We start from the raw sequence: 21,197 nt of genomic DNA, 5'->3' as shown, positions 1-21,197 counted from the left end.
ATAATCCATAGGGAGTGAAATCCAGCTCGTCTACAAATATTTAACTTAAATAATTTCATCCATGTCTGCTTCCAAGGTGGAGCATATGGTCCACGTATCTATCTAAGCCTTTGTCTGCGGACCAGAATTCGTCTGTCTTCCTAAGTCAGGTCTGCCTCCCTAAGTTCAGACATGAACTGCCGACGAACCAGCAGTGGATGTGCAGGAGCGCGAGAACCTGATTTCTTGTAAATAAGGCAAGCGTGGTTTTAAGGCTATCAGTAATTGAGAAAGAAGTGAACTTTGGATTATTAATAAAACAACAATCATAACACAAACGGATTAAATATGGGCAGCTTTCATAAACAAATGGCTCAAACGCTTGACCTATGTACCGGAGGTTTCAAAGTCGATTCGCGATGGAAACACATAAAATACAAAAATTGTTTTTATCAATCTCGGGTGTTCCCTGCTGTAATCTACCACTAGGTGCAAAAAAATATATTTAAATTTGTCCAAATTTTTGTAGACAAAGACGGGTTTAAGAAGTATTTATTTTTTTAATGGTGACAAGCATAACCCAGCATGTAGGTAAAACTTTTCAGTGAAACGAATCTCACCCGCATCAATAAAGACTTAAGCTTTTTTACTTCGCTAAAATGAACAGCTGGGCGAATCGAAGCAATTTAGATGATTTTAGTGTAAGTATGATTTTTCATCCAATATTTCAATTTTGACCCCGGAACCACAACTCGATTCTCAAACAATGAGTGGCCATGTAAACCAGTCAATGAAAGATCATAAAATATAACATATATTTACATAAACGGCAAAAATTACCATTAACGTATAAATTGAACATAAATATGACGAAAAAAAATATGTATACACATAAATAATATATACCATTTGATAAAAACTAAACGGGAATTTCTAATTTGAAATATGTGCGCTGCACCAATCAGTATTTTTTTGCCGTTGCTTTGTAATCACATTGACAGCACTGTTTTTATCAATCTGTCAAAGTTTGACGGCGATCGGATGCTTAGTATTTTGTCGGCGTATGTTTGAGTGAGTCGAAAAATTGCTGTGTGGTGATTTTTACAATGGACAAAAAAATTGGCACAACGAGCGTGCCTCAAATTTGTGTTGCTAATGAAATTTAGTGTTTAGAATCATTGAAAATATTTAATAAAGCCTTTGAAGAATCGCGTATGTCAAAAACACGGGCAAACGAATGGTGTTAGAGGTTTTGAGACGTTCGTAAATGTTTGGATGATGATAAACATACTGGACGTCCAGCGACGTCAAGTACCGAAGAAAATATTGAATTGGCAAAGCAAATTGTGTTAAAAAACTATGTGTACCAATTCGAGATCTTGCTGTGTTATCGAACATCTCACCATTGAGATGTTTTGGGAATGAAACGCGTCACTGCCCCCCTCGTCCCAAAAACACTGAAGGAATGTGGAAGGACAATTCGTGGATTTTACACCACGATAAAACGCTGTCTCATACAGCGGTGATTGTTTCGAAGTTTTTGGCCAAAAATTCAACTTATCTCATCAACCAAGCACCATATTTTCCAGACCAAGCCCCGTCTGACTTTTTTCTATTCCGAAGACTAAAATTGCTTTGAGACGATTGATGCCATAAAAGATAATTCGCTCCGAGAGCTAAAAGCCATACCTTTGCAGGCCTATGAAAAGTACACGGACAATTTGATTAAGCGTTGGCATCAATGTATCATCGGAAATGGCGAGTATTTTAAAGAGGATACTAAGTTTTTTTATTGGAAATGAAATTTTGTTTTTTTTTGCCAAATTCCCATTTATTTTTGATCACAAAGTATTTTATTTTTTAAATACATTTAATTTGTGTATTTATATAAATAATAAAAATGACTAACAATAGTTATTAGAAAATACCACACAAGGGACCTAAAATGTTAAAAACATATGTGTCTACCTAAGTATGAAAAAGCAAAAAAGAAAAACATTTTTAAACCTTGAGAAAAGTTAAAAAATTATATTGAAAGAGAAAAAAAGAAATCAGACTCGTTTTAAAACTATCTAGTCCAGAACCAAATATACCAACCTTATCCTCATACTGATTACCATAGGTATCTGTGAAGCCTAGGAGAGTGCATGTGATTGTTGGTCCTAGAACTTGCTAAACAAAAAGGAGATCAGTGGCGGGAATGTCGACCAACTACACGGAAACACGCCACTCAAGCAAATCTGGACAGTCAATTAATGCATTTATCACTTTATAAAGCGCTTTAGATCTTGGCTTATTGAGAAATTCTAATCCTCGGCCAGTTATATACACTATGCAGTAATATGTAAACGTTTGCATTGTAGTATCGTCTAGTCAAATTGACAAATTAGTCTAGGCGTGCTAAGGTGCCCTACATACAAACTAGAATCATGTAGATTGGTGACTCCCCTGGGTACGTCCGTAGAATCAGGGTTGACAACATTGATTAGTTGGGTGTTTTGGGCATTACGAATTTTCCTGGTGTAAAATAACTCATATGTTTCTAACATGAGAATGCATTTGATGTAACTAATCACTGTCGGAACAAATTAAGACTTTTAACATATTTCAACACAGATGAATAACATTTTAAATAAAATATTGTACAAGTTTAGGCATCTTCAGGGCTTATAACCTGTTATTGGCTGGTTTAATAATAATATAACAATAATAATCATAGTTTATCAACAAAAGTAACAATAACTTTATCTACTACATAAAAACTTAGGTAATAGATTTCTCTGGATCATGTCAAGTCTGCCTAACTAGGTTTGCCTAACTGTTTTAATGCAGACATTTTTGTGCAAAATAAACAATATCATTAATACCAACTAGTTAATATACTATACAGTTATACAAAATTAATTTATTAGGAATTTATTTTGAGTAAATTTTCCGATTTTTCTCGAACTAAATCCAGTAACCAATTTTTTACAAATTTGTTAAATTGAATCCGGATCATAGTTTTGCAATCTTTGGGTAACATAATAAATATTTTGGGCACAGAAACCTGCAATTTTTTTGCCCGAATTCTGAGTTTGTGATAGACCCCATGAGTGGTTTAAGTGGCTAATTTACACACTGTGAAACATTCACCATTTTGCAAATATTTGAACATCGAAATTCCTTTAATTGTTTCATCTGTTGATGTTTGTGAAACAAAAGAGCTAAAACCTTTATTAATGCGAGTGAGATGCATCTAATTGAATTATTTCCCCTACTTACCAGATAAGGCCTGAATATTTTTTTTCCATTTCTATACTTTTTCATCGACCAAGTCATTCAATTTAATAATCTCACCTGCAAAAATAAAGGTTTCAGCTCTTTACCTTCAGTGTTTTAAAATTTATCTATTTTTTTTGTTTCGTACACCATTTTGTGAAGAGGACATAAATTATTTTTTTATGGTATTTGTTATAATAAATACAATGTAATGTTTCCGCAAACCAAGTTTTGTAAAATTTCCATTGAAAATAAACGTAAAAATGGCATTTTTCAATAAAATTTATAAAAGCGTCATCTTAAAATAATTAGTTCCACATTTTCATTTAGAATCACCTTAAATATATTCGATACGTGTGATACTTATTGCCAAGTTCATGGAGTCTGTTTAATACGGCATAACAAGTATACACTGTCCGTAATTGTTGCTACCAAATGGTGTACCTGTCTAGTTATTTTTCCAGGCACCCTGAAGTTGATAAGAGATAACAGTTTTAGGCAATCCCATAAAGAATTTACAATTTTGATGTTAATAAAAGGTGTTGAAACAAAAATACGTATGAAATTTATATTAAAAGAAAAACAGCATGACGCATTAATTGTAAATAAAACCTTTAAACGTGGGTATACTTGCTCGATTTTATTACTACTTACCATAAAAATACAATTAAGAGATTATTGTGAGTCTTAGTAAATGTGTAAATTCAATTACAAAATTGAAAAATCATTTAAGCGCGATGGTGTAACGTTCAATCAAGCAAAATACAGAATATTCTAATGTTCAGATTTTTGTAAAAAAAAATAGAGACCTTTAGTTAAATAATTTATTTTCCATAATTTATAAAAATTCAAAAATAAGTTAGCCCAGCCCTGTTGTAGCAAAATAAACTAAAATTCATAATTACGCCTTCCGTTTAAATGGTGTGCACTCCCGTTCTCTGCCAATAACCGACCGATTGAATGAATGAGAAAAAAAATACTCACGATGTTTTCCTTGTCGAATGCATGGAAAATTTATCTTTCGTGCGTTTTAGATACTGCTGTCTCTTTAACACAAACACCGGCTACAAAACATCGTTTCTGTCTTCTTTGTTTTAAGTTTTACTCTCGTGCTCATTCTTTTACAGTTAAACTGGTTTATTGTTGTATTTTAATCACCTTCATTCATATAGCGTTTTGTTCTATTTTTATTTTAATTGGCATTTTATTTCAATTGTGCCTGCATGCATTATTAACATTTAATGTTGTCTGTTTTTTTAATGTATTAAGTCCGTTAAAAAATAAATAATTTTTTTTTTCGCATAGCAAGGATTTTTGCATTCATTTTCCAAATTGGGTGAGAAAATGTCAATTTAAAGATTGCAAAAAACACCAACTTAATTTTTTTTTTAAATAAGAGATGTTTGTACAAATTCTCGTATTCTACGTAGACAAGAGTTACATCACAGCCACACAAGAGTTAAAAAACATTTGTTAATGATCTTAAAATATGTTTATATATTTGTCAACCCTGTTTCTTCAACTGATAGTTTATAACTAAGTGGTGGCACAGGGTGGGAGCAGAGATTGTGTAAGATAAGAGCAAGAGACAGGGTGGGATCAGGGAGGAAGAGGAACTTAGGAGATGAGCGGGAATATTGGAGAAGAGAACATCAGATCTCTTGCAAATTCGAGAGGGATTTGCAAGATGGATTACCAAGCAATGGGCAAACCATAGCACTTGCTTCGGAAATTGATTTCAATATATTCAATATGATTCTTGAAGATGTAATATATTACATTATGTTAGTTTTATTTCCTGATATTGTTGCCGAATGAAAAGTTTCTCGTTTTATGCGCACCAATCGAAGAATTTCATATTTATTATTTCCTTTTGGAATATATACACAAACAACTTAATAAAAATAATATTAAGTTAACAAGAGTCATTATTTTTTCATACGCCCAAATGAGTAACAAGTACAAGTAAGAGAGTAACTGTACATATTTTGTTAAAGTTGTTGTGAAGTTAACTTCGTGTCGAAAAAAGCAGTGTTTCTGAGAAAACGAGAGAAAAATATATTTTTATTGATGCTGAAATAATAATTGTGGATTATTTCACAACTGCACAATCAGATTACATAAAATTATTTCACTAGATTTTATTATTTCCGATCAGTTAATATCTTTTTGGAGTTTATTTTCTTCATGTTTATTTCAGTTTCAGAATTTTTTGGTTCCATCATATTTGTAAAATTATCAAAACAAAAACAAACAGACCATCACGCCATTCCCCGTAGGAGTAGGCAGAGAGAATGGAACGCCAAATCTCCCTGTTTTTAAATACAGAACTCTATCAATCTAAATTTATGCCGATTATTCATCTTTAAGTATTTAATGAACTTGATCGTGTCATGTCTTTCTTGGTCTTCCTAGTTTTCTACTTCCATCAACATTTGCATCGTAGATCCTTTAAGCCGTTTTTTCACTGTTCATTCGCTCTACATGTTTAAACCAACGCAGCACCCCTTTCTTGAATATTTAGATAATGCACGCCTTAGCCTTACACAGTTCACGAATCTCGACATTTGTGCACCTATCATACATCGTTTTACCACACATTTGCCTGAGAGATCGCATTTCGACACCATTTAACCTACTTTCATCATTATTTTTCTACTACTAGAACTCCGTTGTGAACTGCTGGTTTTGCCTCCTGCGATAAACATTTGTTTGTCAAAGTAGATTTTAGTGCTCCAATCACCTTGTTCCCGGCACTATACCTCCTTTTAATATATTTCTCAATCTTTCCATCCCTAGTAAAAATACTTCCCAGATACACAAATTCTTCTACCTGATTCAGAATATCTCCGTTCACACTGATCTTACATTGGGTTATATTTTCATCCCTTTCAAAAACCATCACTTTCGATATACCAACATTCACAAGCAAATCGCTTTTCTTGCATACATCGTAGACTTTTGTCATCAAAAATTGCGAGTTTTCTTTGCTACTATCAAGAAGCACGGCATCATCAGCATACAGAAGACATGTTAACAGTTATACTACTCATTTTCGCTCCCATTCTCAAATCTTTCAGTTCTTTCATACAGTTATCGATGTATATGTTGAACAATCATGGTGACATTACATATCCCTGTTTGACTCCATTTGGAATGTTAAACCACGATGTGAATGACTCTTTCACCAGCTGTCCTTGTACAGTGACGCAATAACCCTTGTCAGGTTACCATTTACTTCATATTTTGATAAAACATTCCACAATTTCTGTTTATCCACTCTATCAAATGCTTTTTGCAGATCGACAAATGCGCAGAAAAGTTTCTGGTGAAGATTATCATATTTTTATATATAACGTATTTTTTTATCAGTTTTATATATATTTAAAATAAACTGTTTTCTCAAAGAATTACTAAGACTTAAATTAAAATTATAGATCAATGCTTTGAACACGTATTTATAAATACCTAGTGAGTAAATACGGTGTTTAATATGTTTTTGCATAAAATATATTTATTATCATACTTAATTGTATTAGGTACTATTCTCATAATTTTGCAAACAAAACGTTTTATCAAACTGTATTATTTACTATAAAAAGGGACAATTTTTGGCCCTGAACTGAACTGAATGAAATGACTTGACACTTTAGGTTAGTAGAAATAAATAATAAACACGTGTCTTGACAGTTATTTACGTAGTATGCATTCGAAACTATGAATATTATTTTCAGATGTCAATCAAAACAATAAATAACGTATACATTTTTTAAAGCACCGAGATTTTCGTTTTTTTTTTCTTTTGAAAAAATAAAAACACATTAGCGGTAAATGCATAAAAAATCCTTGAATAAGAAATATTAGACTCGAATAATTTTGATGAAACTCGAAGTTTAAAAATATGGGTTTATTTTAATGAATGCATCGATGAATCTATTAATCAACTTTTAGACTTTGGCGTTTAATATTACTATCTCTGATCTCAATGGCGCGGCGTCAAATCCCGGGGCAGTAATACACCGTGGCGTTAACAAACGAAAGCTTAAACTGAAAGAATCATATACAAATTTACCTTTCAATACGTTTTATCATTGTGGACAACTCAGAGCCAACATTGAATAGAAGAATAATTAAAAAGTATTTAAAAACTTATGTTTACTATCACGTGTTTGAATGGTATTAAAAAGTTACAATTATTTTGTCTACATTGAAAAGTTGGGACCTAATGGGTTTACTTTATAATATTTTTTCTAACCACTATGAAACAAGGGAGCCATATATCCTTGTGAGATTTCATCAAAATATTCAAGAAAATAAATCCTCTTTATGTTTTCCGATTGCATCTCAGATAAAGTGTTAAGGAATGCTAAAAAAGTTTTATTTGCTATTTGATTCCCTGGCCGATATCCCGAAAGACATAATAATACACCCCCTCATATCTTCCCCGAATCTACCCCCGTCAGCAAGGTTTGCCTAAATCGCGAAGTAGACAATTTGACCACTTCGCCGTTCTATCGCGCTCGAGAATTCGCCTTTGTCAGCACGAATCGGGTGAACCTCATGTTCGTACACATAACTCGAAGCTGAACGAACAACTAACGGAATTATCTAGTTAAGTTTGTACTGCTTAAATGTTAAGCAGTTAGATAAATATCGGTCAGCAATTTATTTATTTGTGAAGAGCATAATTTATATTAAAGTCTTATTCAAAGGAATACCATAACAAAACAATATATAACTGAAGTTCCGACTATCAAAGTTCAACTAAGGGATACCTTTACTTAATAGTAGAAATATCTTACTAATTCTCTATACTCAATAACACCACAGTACGATATTTCAAGTAAATCATGCTACGTGGACAAAACCAGAAACAGGATAAACAGAACCTCATCCAAGAGTTGATAAGTGATCAATGTAAGCAACTACTTCAAAATATGATTCTTAAAATAATTTGGATTAACTTCTACGCAGTAACGAGGTCAAAATTGATGTAGAAAAGTAGATAATTAGACAAATGCATTTATAAAGACAAATTATTTGCAATTTCACTACGGTTTAAATAACCTGTAGGCCTCGTGGTGTAATGTTTACCGCGTTTGCCTACCATGCGAGAAGTCTCGGGTTTGATTCCTGACATCATCATCATCACCAACCGTCTCTTGTCCAATGATGAACATAGGCTTCCCTCTTTAATTTCCATATTTCCCTATCCTGAGCCAACCTCATCTAACCACTTCCTGCAACTCGTCTTATGTCATCAGATCACCTTGTCTGAGGTCTGCGGACACTTTTTCTCCCCGTTCTGGGTCGCCATTCCAGGACTTTTTTAGTCCATCTAGAGTCTGCAATTCTGGATTTATGACCAGCCTAGCTCCATTTCTGGATGGCAGCTTGTGGACCACATAAGTGACCTTTGTTTTCGCTCTAACCTATGTATTGGTTTTTCTGTCTCTCAGCGAAATACCAAGCATTCTCCTTTCCATGGCTCTCTGTGTCACTGATAATTTGTGTTAATTTTATTTCGTGAACACAAAAGTTACACAGCCATATGTCAGTACAGGGAGAACACAAGCATCCAAAAGTTTCTTTTCTGAGTAATGTGAATACTTCGGAGATTTAAGGATATAAGAGAGCTTGAAAATAAATGCTTCAAAAACTAAAGTAATGAGTGATGCAAACCAATCATGTAACATCTTATTAAATGGACAAATCATTGAAAATATTTGTAGTTTTATTAACCGAAGACACGAAAACAACCTCGGAAAAGATAATCAAGGGATTCTTAACATGTTTTATACTAAACATGTATTTTAAAGGGTGTTTTCACACCAGAATATTTTGTAGTCCCTGGACTGGTACCTGATGCGTGAGACATTTTACCTTTATGTAATAAAAATGATCAGGATACTCTGCGATTGGTATACCAACGCAGTGCCCTATGCACCATTAGGCGTGAATAGGGAATGACGAAAATTATGATTTAATAACATCTCATAATAATAAGTAATTAAGTTCAGTGATGAAATTTATTATTGAAAGTAAGAACTCGTACTATAATATTGATGTAATACAAAATTTTTATTTCCAGAGCGTTTTTGCAAAAAAAAACCGAAACAGACAAAAGATTATTTTGTAGACAAACTTATTGTCCGTCGTGTTGAATTCGTCAACAAAATATTCAAATAATAATAAACTCTTAACTCTCCCTTCGCGGTGATGTATAGCTAGTACACATTACATTTAATAACTTTAATAATATTTTTATAAATATCGGGTTGTGGTCCCGTGACTAGTATCTCGGACTCACGGCTCAAAAGTCCGTGGTTCGATTCCAACTCTACCCCAACTTGTTTACCATTTTCTAATAGTGAGTTATTTACAGCTCGTTGAAAATGGCCCGCAAAATTTAATATTTGGGTAAATCGTAAGAACACAAATGTTTATTTTTATCAAAAAATAAAAAAATAATACGCAGTAAGATTTTCGATATTCCTCAATTATACATTTACGTATAGATTAAAATAATTTGTTCGATATATAATACATGGGCATTGTTTTAGTGTGCATATTGTGACGGAGTACTAATCTAGATATTTTCTTCATCACAATATAAAAAGCTCAATAAAGAACGTTATCATAGTTATATTCAAAATTGATCCCGATACGCTGCGATCGGAGAACTGATTCAGTGCCCTTTGCACCACTGGGTGTGGATAGGTAAATGTTGGCAATTATACATACATAATTTTAGTAGGTGTAATATGCGCAAGGTCCATAATAGTCACAATGAAAGCGATTAGTTTGACCCTTTACGAAACCGCAGGGGGCTTTTGTGACCCAAGTGGGGTCCGCGTGTCGCATTCGAGGGATACTGCGCTCTATTCACGGGATACTGTGTCCCATTCGCGGGAACTGTGTCTCACGTATTCTATTCTGATTGCGGACGTAAGGGCTGCAGTTATAGCCCCGGGGACGGGGGATAAAAGACCCCCGGAGATTTGCGAACGTAAAGAAATTTCAACCAACCGAAGTAATTTTGCTCAAGAGCGTTTTGGCCAATTTAATTTAATGAAATGTAAAACACGCGACTCGTATTTATTTTTTTGCTATTTTTTTTATATAAACTGCATAAATTGCCTTTAACATATATTGAACGAAAAAAAAATACGTCTATAAATACATGACAAAAAATGATAAAATTGCAACACTATTGTAAATAGACATCTTCTTATTAACAAAAAGGTAAATAGACATCTTCTTCTTCTTCACGTGTCATGTCGGGTCCCCCCGACGTTGACGATCACTTGGAAGAAAGCTTCTCTATCCTAATCAGTGCGAAACAGCTCCTTCACAGTTTTAATCCTGGTCCATGCTCGGATGTTTCGAAGCCAGGAAAGCTGTTTTCTTCCGACCCCTCTACGTCCCTCGATCTTTTCCTTCATGACAAGCTGAAGTATGGCATATTTATCACCTCTTAACACATGGCCAAAATATGAAATCTTACGTAGCTTAACAGTGGTGAATTGTTCTCTATTAGTAAATAGACAAAAGCAACCAAAAGTATAAAAGAAATTAATACAAAAAAGGAAAACATTATTAACTATAACTAAAAGTTTAAAAGAATATATCAGCCTTGTCCTCATATTGATAACCATATCTGTGGTGCCTAGAGATAGGCGAGTGCATGCGATAGTTGGTCCTAGAACTTGCAGAACAAAAAACAGATATGTGGTATTTTGACCAGGTGCACGAAAATTGCATTGGTTGACGCGTTTGGACAAGGTTTCCACACTGAGTATGTCATATTCAACATATAAATCACACAATAATTAACAATTGGATAGGTAAAATACTGTACACATCTGTGGAGGTCAAAGTTCATTGATCAATGACACATACACGCGCCAAATGATTTTGCATAAAATCTATAGCAACGACCCACGAGGCCACTCAGATTTTTTAAATTAAATTCTCGTACAACGCAACAATATTTTGAGTTTGTCCAAATTTTTGTAGACAATGACTGGATTCAACTCCCTGGGGAGCGTTACACTCAGGTTGTGTTTAAAAAAAATTGAGTAAGAGTAAAGAATCTGAATATAAGAAATGAAGTGACTCTGAAGTCACCTACCTCAGCCCACGCGCAATGCACTACTAAAACAAAGCAAGTTGTTGATACGTCAGTCTTTTTACTCCAGTTTTTGAATGGAAAGGGATGCGATGTTGTCAATTATTTAAGTAGTGAGCGTTTAAAGACCTGCTGGGTATCTCAAATCCAGTGCCGGGTATTTCAAGTTCATTGACGCCGGATTAAACTAATTCAAAATGAACGTTACAAAACATGAAGAGTGATCACTTAAACCAGACAACGACAAGCCATCAATCAGCCTTGTGAATGCTTAGACTTCCATATTTCTTTCATTCTTTACGAGTTTATTTTTTATTTTATTTTATTTTATTTGGGAAATCAACAGTTCTTCATACATATTTATAGTAAACAAACATATATAGTGTATAAACTCAGAACTAATAACAGATTTCCACATAGTTTACAAAGTAAGTACAGAAAATATATTACATATTAACTAAATACATATAACTTATACATATAAAAATGTTATTTTCATGTACTCAATAATCAAAGAATTTTTTTATATTAATTTTAAGAACATTAAGTTACTGTAAATTGGGTTGTATTAGGACAAGAATGCTTGAAGAGAGGATAATTATCCGTTAACTTAAGAAGAATTGTCGATATACCTACTTTTTTTGTTGCTTATTGATTTATTCTCCAAAATGACGATAGCAACAACCAAATTTCTAAAATCCAACGTACAAAAACAAACAGTACCCATAAACAAATACTGTTAGGGATAAAATCTCACCCGAAAATCGGGCTTACATCCACATTATGTCTGTCCCGTGTTATGTTAGGAAAATTTCATACGTAGACAAAAATTATGTAACCATACGAGTAACATTTAAAAAAATGAAAAAATACCGTACGTTGAAAAAGGAACGATTGTTTTTTTGCGAATGGTATGTATTTTTTTTCTATGTTCTGGTGAATGAATAATGTAATTGTTTTTGTGAAAAAAAAACTTCTGCTGGATTCTTCCAGGTAAAAAAAAAACATGAAATCATCGGAATTGCCACGACAAAACTAGGTCACTAGTGAAAATTGTAGATATTGTTAAAAAAAAAATTATTTTTTTTGTAATTAATTCATAAATGCTTTTCTACAAAGAAATGTTTTAAGAGAAATTCAATCTAAAAAGCCTCTTTAAATAAATTATCGAAAACAAAACTAAAAAGTCAAATAAAAGACCATTTAAAAAATACATAACAAGATAATCAACAGAGACAAACTTCAATAAATATGTCAATTTTATTTCATGTAATTTATTTTGAATATTTAAATCAATTTCTGAACGATAATTCATCCACTCTCCTCGCACAAGAGCTCGCATTTTTTTTGGAGAAGAACAACATTAAAAAAACAAAATAACTAAATGATGTTAATTAAATGTGGAAACGTAAACAAAAAGCGTATCTAACTGTATTACATCAATTAAAAAGATATACAAATAAATAATGAATGATAAAATTTTTAAATAAATATATTTTATTTGTACTCGTGGTTACCCTAAAACAGTCTCAACCTTTTATCCTTATACATAAATGGAAATGTTTCATGCGCAACTACGATAAAACTAAGGTAAAACATAACACCCGGGGTAAAAGGGTTAGAAATAATACACAAACATTCTGAGGTTATACTGACAGAATGTATTGAGTCAATAGTCTTTATGTATTTAAAATATTTTTAAATATAGGTGCTAGATGTTAACTTCCAATTTTACGCTGTGCCTAGAATAAAGATTACTCTTTCAAAGTTAAAAACATTAAAAGATAAAAGAAAATTGTGGGAGAAATAATGCATTAAAATAATAAAAAAGTATTTAATGTGATTATCTCGAAACTTATTTTAATGACATGATGCATTTTGTCAGTAAAGCCTCAATATTACTATGTAATTTTTATTTTGATAATGTTTCACTGCAGATAAAATTTTAATTAATTTTATGATACGATACAATTCATTGCTTATCCACGTCCGTTTTCTAGGTAGAGAATATGGTATTCAGTCTCCACAGCCCTCTCAATGAACGGCCAGCTCATGTGCATAATTTTATATCAGGTCCGCGTTCCGTTGTTCAGACGAGAATTGTCGACAAACTGTAGACGTCCATGTCCAGAGCGCGAGCGTCGAGAACCTGATGCCTTGTAAAACAGGCAAGCGTGGTTTAGGTTCTCGGGAGACATCCACCGTATAGTGTAGCCTAGCCAGGTATATCGCCTCCACTTAGGGAAAGTTATATTTAAACAATCAGGGCTTATTTATTAAGGCATAACTTTACCCAAATAACTATTTATTCACGATATAAAAAACAGATTATATACAAAAATTCCTAAACAAATCCATCGTTTAATTTTTTACGTTGCCGCTTACAAAAAAGTTGTTTATTATCATGCGGGAAAAACAAACAGCACTTTATACCGGAAATAGTCAGATAAAATGAAAACAATTATTCGTTTCCGGTTTTAATAGTAGTTTCTGCTCATGGCCTTAGTTCCGGTTTAATGATCTAAGGATGACTTTGTTTGTTAATCAGTGATTGGACTCAATTTAATTAAATATGTAATGTTAACATAATTACAGAATCACTAGATGTTTTAGTTTATACGATCATTTAACAAAATTTAATGTCAGTATTTAATAATAACAAAGATCAATCAACGAATTTTGTGTGAGTATTTAAAATTTAATTTTTAATGGATAACAACGATGTAAAGGAATCATAAACAGTACGTACTGTGGCCACTTAAACCAGCTAATATCAGAACATAAAATTCGTTAATGCCTAGACTTTCATATTCAGGTCTCAAAAATGTTTTCACTCTGTTCTTACAAATTCAAATCTTAATAATTCCATAGGGAGAAAATTCAGCCTGTTAATAAACCTTTGGACATATGAAAAATATTGTTGGTTAAAAATATTAAGTATTAAAGTTGAGGCAAAAATGTTTTGATAAAAAAATTAAGATATAAATGGTTTAGGTTGTGAAAACCAAAATGTTTATGTCCTAAGTTAAAATATTTACTTACACTGCAATGTGAAAAAAAATCTTTATGTATTTTTTTAAGGATTCGAACCTTAAGCTTACCCTTTCTTGCACCAAAACGGGTTTTCAGTATCATAATTCATGCCAACAAACTTCCTTTATATTAAAGCTTCCCCTATTCAGTCTTTTGTCATTTTCAGATGAGATTCCACTGCAATGATAGGTTTCATAATTCATGATTTACTTTGGGTGGGAAAAATTAAAAAAATTGAAAATGAAAAAAGTAAGGATTCAATTATACTTTTTTTACGTAACATGTATAATATTATTACTTTTTATATTATAATTATTAGTTTTGAACCATATTTTACTATAAATAATGACGAAACAAAAAAAATACCGGTAATAAAACTTTAACATTATATTTGAAGGACTTGCCTGTCGTGTTAAATACATTATTTAATTTTTTTACGAAATATTTATTTACTATATAAATAATATTTACTGATAATAACGTCACACAAAGTAATATAATGAATTAAGGGTACCAGATGCTCAATCACAATGGCTCTTGTCGGTAATTACAAATATATTTTTATCGTTTTGTGAATGAAGCGTTGATTAAAATTTATAGATCTGGATTATAATAATGATTAATATTGCCACATTTTAACCTGTTGCATGGCAACACCTAATATTCAATATCATCATTCAAAATATTTACGTTTTGCGAAATGTACGTGTATAATCTCACTGTGGGTATATTATTTTGTACCATTAAATCTAAAACCATAAGTCAAGTAAATTAAATTTGTTTTACAACGTGTTTATCGTTGTGCAAAATTTATCGTGCGTTATATTGCGTAAAAGACAATGCTTTCGCATAAATTAATCATGTTCCATCGTGATCGTTCAATTTGTTCAAGGAGTTTTTTACCACGTCGATAAACATCTATGATTGAGCTGTTGGCTGCTTTTGTTTGGTTGGAATTTGAGCATAAAATAATTCGAAAATGCTTTAAGGTTTTTTACTAATCGGTGGATTAAAGTTGACATAACGGTTACCCGAAATATCGCTGAGACTGCTTTGTAGCTAATAAACTGTCAAGATAATGTTACAATGGATGTACGTTTTCGCTGTATCGTAAAATACAAATTGGCAAATGGTTAGCGTCTTTTGACCAATTTTTTCTGTGATTTATTTTTTATGTCATATATTACATTAAGTATAAAACCTCATATGAACACTTACTGAAATAACATATCCATTTACACATAATCTTACAACTGTGAACTAACACATTTTTTTTTAAATATTCATTAATTCAAATTCTTTTCATACCTGATGCATTCATTGGTTTTGGGATTCTGTTTTTGTTTTTTAATAGCAGCCGTTTCCTTTCTTAAAAAAAAAAAACAAGTAAAGTAAAAGGTGTTTGGGCATTCGATTGTTTAAAATATAAGACATAAAAACAAGCATATTTATTAGTTTTTGGCATTTTTCTTCCATAAAAACAAAGTTTGATAATAAAATAATGTGATCTCACCCGTGCCGAGGACATTTAAAAATATAGTTTTAAAAAAATGTTTATACATGTGAGAATAAACAAAAAAGAATTGTAATATAAATAGACACTTAACAAAATGTTCAAAAAGCTTATATTTAATGTATGTACATCTATATTATTTTTATTATAAAACGTACAATAAAATAGCAAAAACTTAACATTAACTTTATATTTGTGGAGCAGTTAATTCAATATTGGTTTGGGCGAATGAGACAATCTATTTTACTTCAACCTAGCTCACTTATCCATTTTTTTATAGCTTATTTAAATATTTTCTGATTTCTTATTGTTTTAATAGACAGTGGTTTTCACGCAGATATAACTAAACACAAAAAGACTTCACAAGGATGTATTCAAGGTTCAGTTTGTGGTCCAAGCTTTTGGAATATAATTTTGGATGATCTTTTACAAATAGATTTTGGAAATGGAATTAACATACAAGCGTTTGCTGATGATGTTTTTCTGACAGTCAGAGCTCAACTTATGTCTGAAGCCGAAGAAAGAACAAACTGTGCCCTTTCGACAATAGCTGATTGGGGAAAAAAGGTTAAACTTAACTTCTCAGAGGAAAAAACGAAAGCGATGTTAGTAACCAAAAGAAAAGAAACTCTTCCTAATTTATTCATGAACGGTGTAAAGCTAGCTCTTGCTGACTCTATTATGGTATTAGGTGTAACTGTAGACAAGCATCTCAACTGGTCACTACATGTGGATAACGTCTGCAAGAAGGCTGCCAATCTTTCTGGAATGCTTGTGAGAGCGGCAAAACCAACATGGGGGTGCTCTCCTGCGGTAATTCAGCAAATATATTATGGTGCAATTGAACCTCTTGTTACATATGCGGCCAGCTTATGGGGTGAAGCGGTAAAAAAGAAATGCAATAAGAAAAAACTTGACAGCTTACAAAGACAATTTGCCATAAGATCTTGTAGAGGATACAGAACCATTTCACTCATCTCTGCTCAAGCTCTAACAGGATTTACACCGTTAGACCTTAAAATTCAAGAAAGGAAGGACATTTATAATGTTAAGAAATTTGGTAAGCTGTATTCCATTCCAGATGATCGCAAGTATCAAGGAACTGCAAACTATTTCGATTTACCTCACCCGTGCGAAAGGATTCCCGAAAATATTCTTTTACTTGACAAAGATATACCTCCTTATGCTCCCAACGAAATTAGAATCTTTACGGATGGTAGCCTGCTCGACGGAAAAGTGGGAGCGGCATTCGTTCCTTTTGAGAGTGATAAAGAATTACCAGGCAGAACATTTAAATTAGATAATTTCTGCTCAGTTTTCCAGGCTGAACTACTCGCAATACGAGAAGCTCTCGAATGGTTATTAAAGAAACCACCAGAGAGATGGGTTATTGCAAAAATATTATCAGATTGTCGTTCGGGCGTTCAAGCTATAACAGATACTCGGTCGGTAAATCCATTCATTGTAGATATTCAGAGTAAAATTAAGCATCTAAAAATAAGAGGGATGAACATTCAAATATGCTGGATAAGAGGACATGCTGGTATCGTAGGAAATGAGAGAGCGGATGAACGAGCAAGATCCGCAACTTGTAAAAGAACGGCACCTTTCTTCTCAGAATTTCCCCTTAGCTTTGCCAAACGCTGTATAAAACAAAATACGCAGCAGCGTTGGGAGGATCATTACCGCGCTTCTTCTGCAGGTAAAATCACTAAAATGTTTTTCCCAACGCTGGCTGATGCAGCAAACTTCCGTCATCATCACCAAAGTACTTTCGAAACGACTCAAATTTTTACCGGACACGGAGCTATGAGAAGTTATCTATATAGGTTTAAATTAAGGAATGATGACTATTGTCCATGCGATGATATTTCTTCACAGAGTATAGAACATCTGTTATTTCAGTGCCCATTTTTCAGTTTGCAACGCCATAATCTTGAAGCAGAATGCAGGAAAGATGGAATATCCTTAACAGATATCCACACTGTAGTAAAAAGTAGTTATCATGCGCCATTGTTCTTGAACTTTGCAACAATGGTGATTGGACTCATAAAGGTAATAAACCAAAATCAGTGATCGAACATCCCATTTCCAAGACAAACAAAAACTTTTTTTTTTTCCGAGTACCTTAGCCTTGTACATGACACGTAAGGCTACTAAATACAGGAGTCCAAATATATAAAAAAAAAAAAAAAAAAAATAGACAGTGGAAGTAGGTAATAGATTTTAATTGCATAATAATCAAAACCCCTTTCTCCAATAATGGTATTAGTGTGTATTTATTTAAGTTGTCTTTGTGTTGAGGACGTAGTGATAGTATTTTTTTGATGTGTTGTATTGTTGGGGTTATGTCTTTCATTTGAGTAATAATAGTTTTTGAATCTGTAAGCGAGTATTATTTTAGCGTATTATTGTCTTTGCTTAATTTAATGCATCAATCTCTTTTTTATTAGTATCCAATTGAGTTGTTCTCGGATTTATTTTGATTTTATTTTATCTTTTTTTCTTTAGCACTATTTTAATGGCTCAATTTTGAAATACTTCAAATATATTTACACTACCGTCGTAGGATAAAAATAGTACCGTAAAGAAATATTCTGTATGTGGAATAATTATTGTTTTTTATAAAGTTTATATTTGAAGCACTTTGTGGTTATTTATTGTAATAAAATAAATAAAACGACTTTGGTTTTAACCTATATTTTTTTTTCCTTCCACCGACCGGTTTCAAAGCAAACAAGCTTCTTCGTCAAGGTTTACGTAACTAATGAATTGATTCCTATTTTCTTGTTATCGTATTTACTAAATACTACACTTGGATCCAATAAATCAAGTCGTTTTTTCTTACACGGGTGGTAATTTGATATCAATATTTTCTAAGCAAGACAGAAGAGGACTTAAAGAAATATTGTTTATTTGATTATTAATTATTATTTTCTTATTATGAATCGCTTTTTTTATTTCTAAGATTATTAAGTTGTCTAATTTTTAAAAAAAGTACTGTTTAAAAACAAAGTCGTTTTATTTTTTTAATTTAATTATTGTTTTATTTATGAGTTCTGTGGTATTTCTATCTCATTTATTCCAAACACGCTCACAGTTAGCATTCAAAGTAAATTTTAAATTTAATTTGGCTTTATCCACTTCGCGTCATTAGTTTTTGACAAATATTCGGAAGGTAAAAGTCTCGTGGTCTAATGGTTAGCTCGTTTTCTACCGTGCAAAAGGTCTCGATTTACATGGTTGAATTGAAGTATTTATTTAGAATAAGGTATGTTTATACACTAGATTTTTTCATAGTGGCACCGGAAGCGTAAGACTGATCTCCTACTTTCATGTAACCAAAATAATCAATATACCTGATATACCAATGGATTAACTAACGGACCACAAAAGGCAGAAAGGGAATAATTAAGAGAGGATGAGACTCGAATACTAATAAAACGTGAAATATGATTATTTTCACGCACATATTTTTTTGTTAGGTAAGAATAAAAAACTAATGAACTTAGTGTAGTACTTGTACCTTTAAAGCATTAACTTGGTGAGCAAATATTTTAATAAATGTTTAAAGTTTCTCTCTCCACACTTAGATTAGTATGTTTGTCTCTGGGAGAATCCACAATAAGATACGGGATCTCCACTTGGGGACATTCTTGTGCAACAAACATTAAATATGTTCAAAATGCACTTGTCAAATTGATTGCACCTAATTATGTATACAATCAGAGATATAATACTCCATTCATGTATAATAAATGAAATGTTTTACCAGTTAAGGGTATTTTATTATATATTAAGGGTAAGACTCTATGAAATAAATTACAATTATAATCACTAACCGACTTTTCTATGAGCATCGGTTTTAAGGCGTTTTTGTATCTGCTTCAGGACCTTTATAAATTATCTTTTCATGCGAATCCCAATATAGTCCCTCTTTTATCATAGAAGTTAGACAAAAATAGTTTTAAATTGTTGTGCAACTACTATGGTGAATTGCAAAGTTTAATAAGTAGTTATCAGTCATATATTACCTTAATTAAACTTTGAGTACTTACATTCAAATGTCATTATTGAAGACAAAAACGTTTGTATTGAAAAAAATAAAAAATTAAGGAGAATTTTAGAAGGTATGGTTTATGTAACTGGAGACGTATTTCTAACATACGTTTATATTTGTATACAATTTTGAAATATCCTCGTCAGTATCATGAAATAAAACATGTTTATTTATTACAATATTTGAGTTTGTCCAAATGTTTGTAGATAGAAGACTAGATTTCACTCTCTCGGAAGTCGTTAAGTTTAGTAAATTACAACCAACAAACCAACGTTTGAATAAGGAAATCTTATAATGAAGGCTCAATAATTTTGACACAAAATATTAGGATTTTTTTTTTTTTTTAATGTTTTTTCCTTTAACTCGTTTTTGAGAACCAAAATAACTGCAATATTTATGTTACAAGTCATGAAAAAAGATACTAAAATTATTTAATAATATAAATGTCGTATATTTCCTTCGGAATGAATCCTTGCGGGATCCGTAGAGCCTTGGGAACGTTTCACGGTGCGATTTATTCCTGGTTGTATCGTTAAAATTTACGGATCATATCTGTCGTGTAAATGCGAGAGGAAAATTGTGAAAAGTGGCCCAATGTTCCCTCTGTCTACGCAGAAAATTTCCTAAAAATCTCTCAAATTTCCTGAATTCACGACAGATTTCAGCGCCCGCGCGTAGGGTTTTGATTTATTTTTTTCAAATTTATCTTTATCGCGCTTTGAAAGTTTAAGTAGGACAAAGATTTGTGTTGGCGATTTTGAGATATGTTTCTATATAGGATGCTCCTAAGAATTTTTGGACCGTTTTGTTATTTACGACTTTTTGTAAAAATAAATCTATCGAATTAAACCGAGTTAGATTCCGACGTGGTATTGCGATCCGGGTAAGTTTTGCTTGCACGAGTTTATTTATTTTTTATTATTTGATAGATTTTTTGAACAAAAAAACTGAAGACAGAATAATTAAACGAAACAAACATAAGCATACAAAGGAAAGAGTAATCATTATTCCAACGCTACATAAACTATTAATAAAAACAAGTGTATATATTTTTTGGGTGATTCCGTTTAAGTTGAATCCGTTTTGCCGTTTAAATTCTTCAAAAATGACACGGAATGTGTCTAATACCGATTGTTACATGGTACAAATTACAAATACAAAAATACATATTTTTCATCAAAATAAACAGTTTATCCTAAAAATAACTCCAGCAATGGTAG

The sequence above is a fragment of the Micrasema longulum genome, unplaced genomic scaffold, assembly GCF_059751315.1.
Source record: "Micrasema longulum isolate JH-2025_06_02 unplaced genomic scaffold, ASM5975131v1 h1tg000534l, whole genome shotgun sequence".
NCBI classification, from domain to species: Eukaryota; Metazoa; Arthropoda; class Insecta; order Trichoptera; family Brachycentridae; genus Micrasema; species Micrasema longulum.
The sequence above is the reverse complement of the archived record's forward strand: the minus strand, read 5'-3'. Positions refer to the sequence as shown.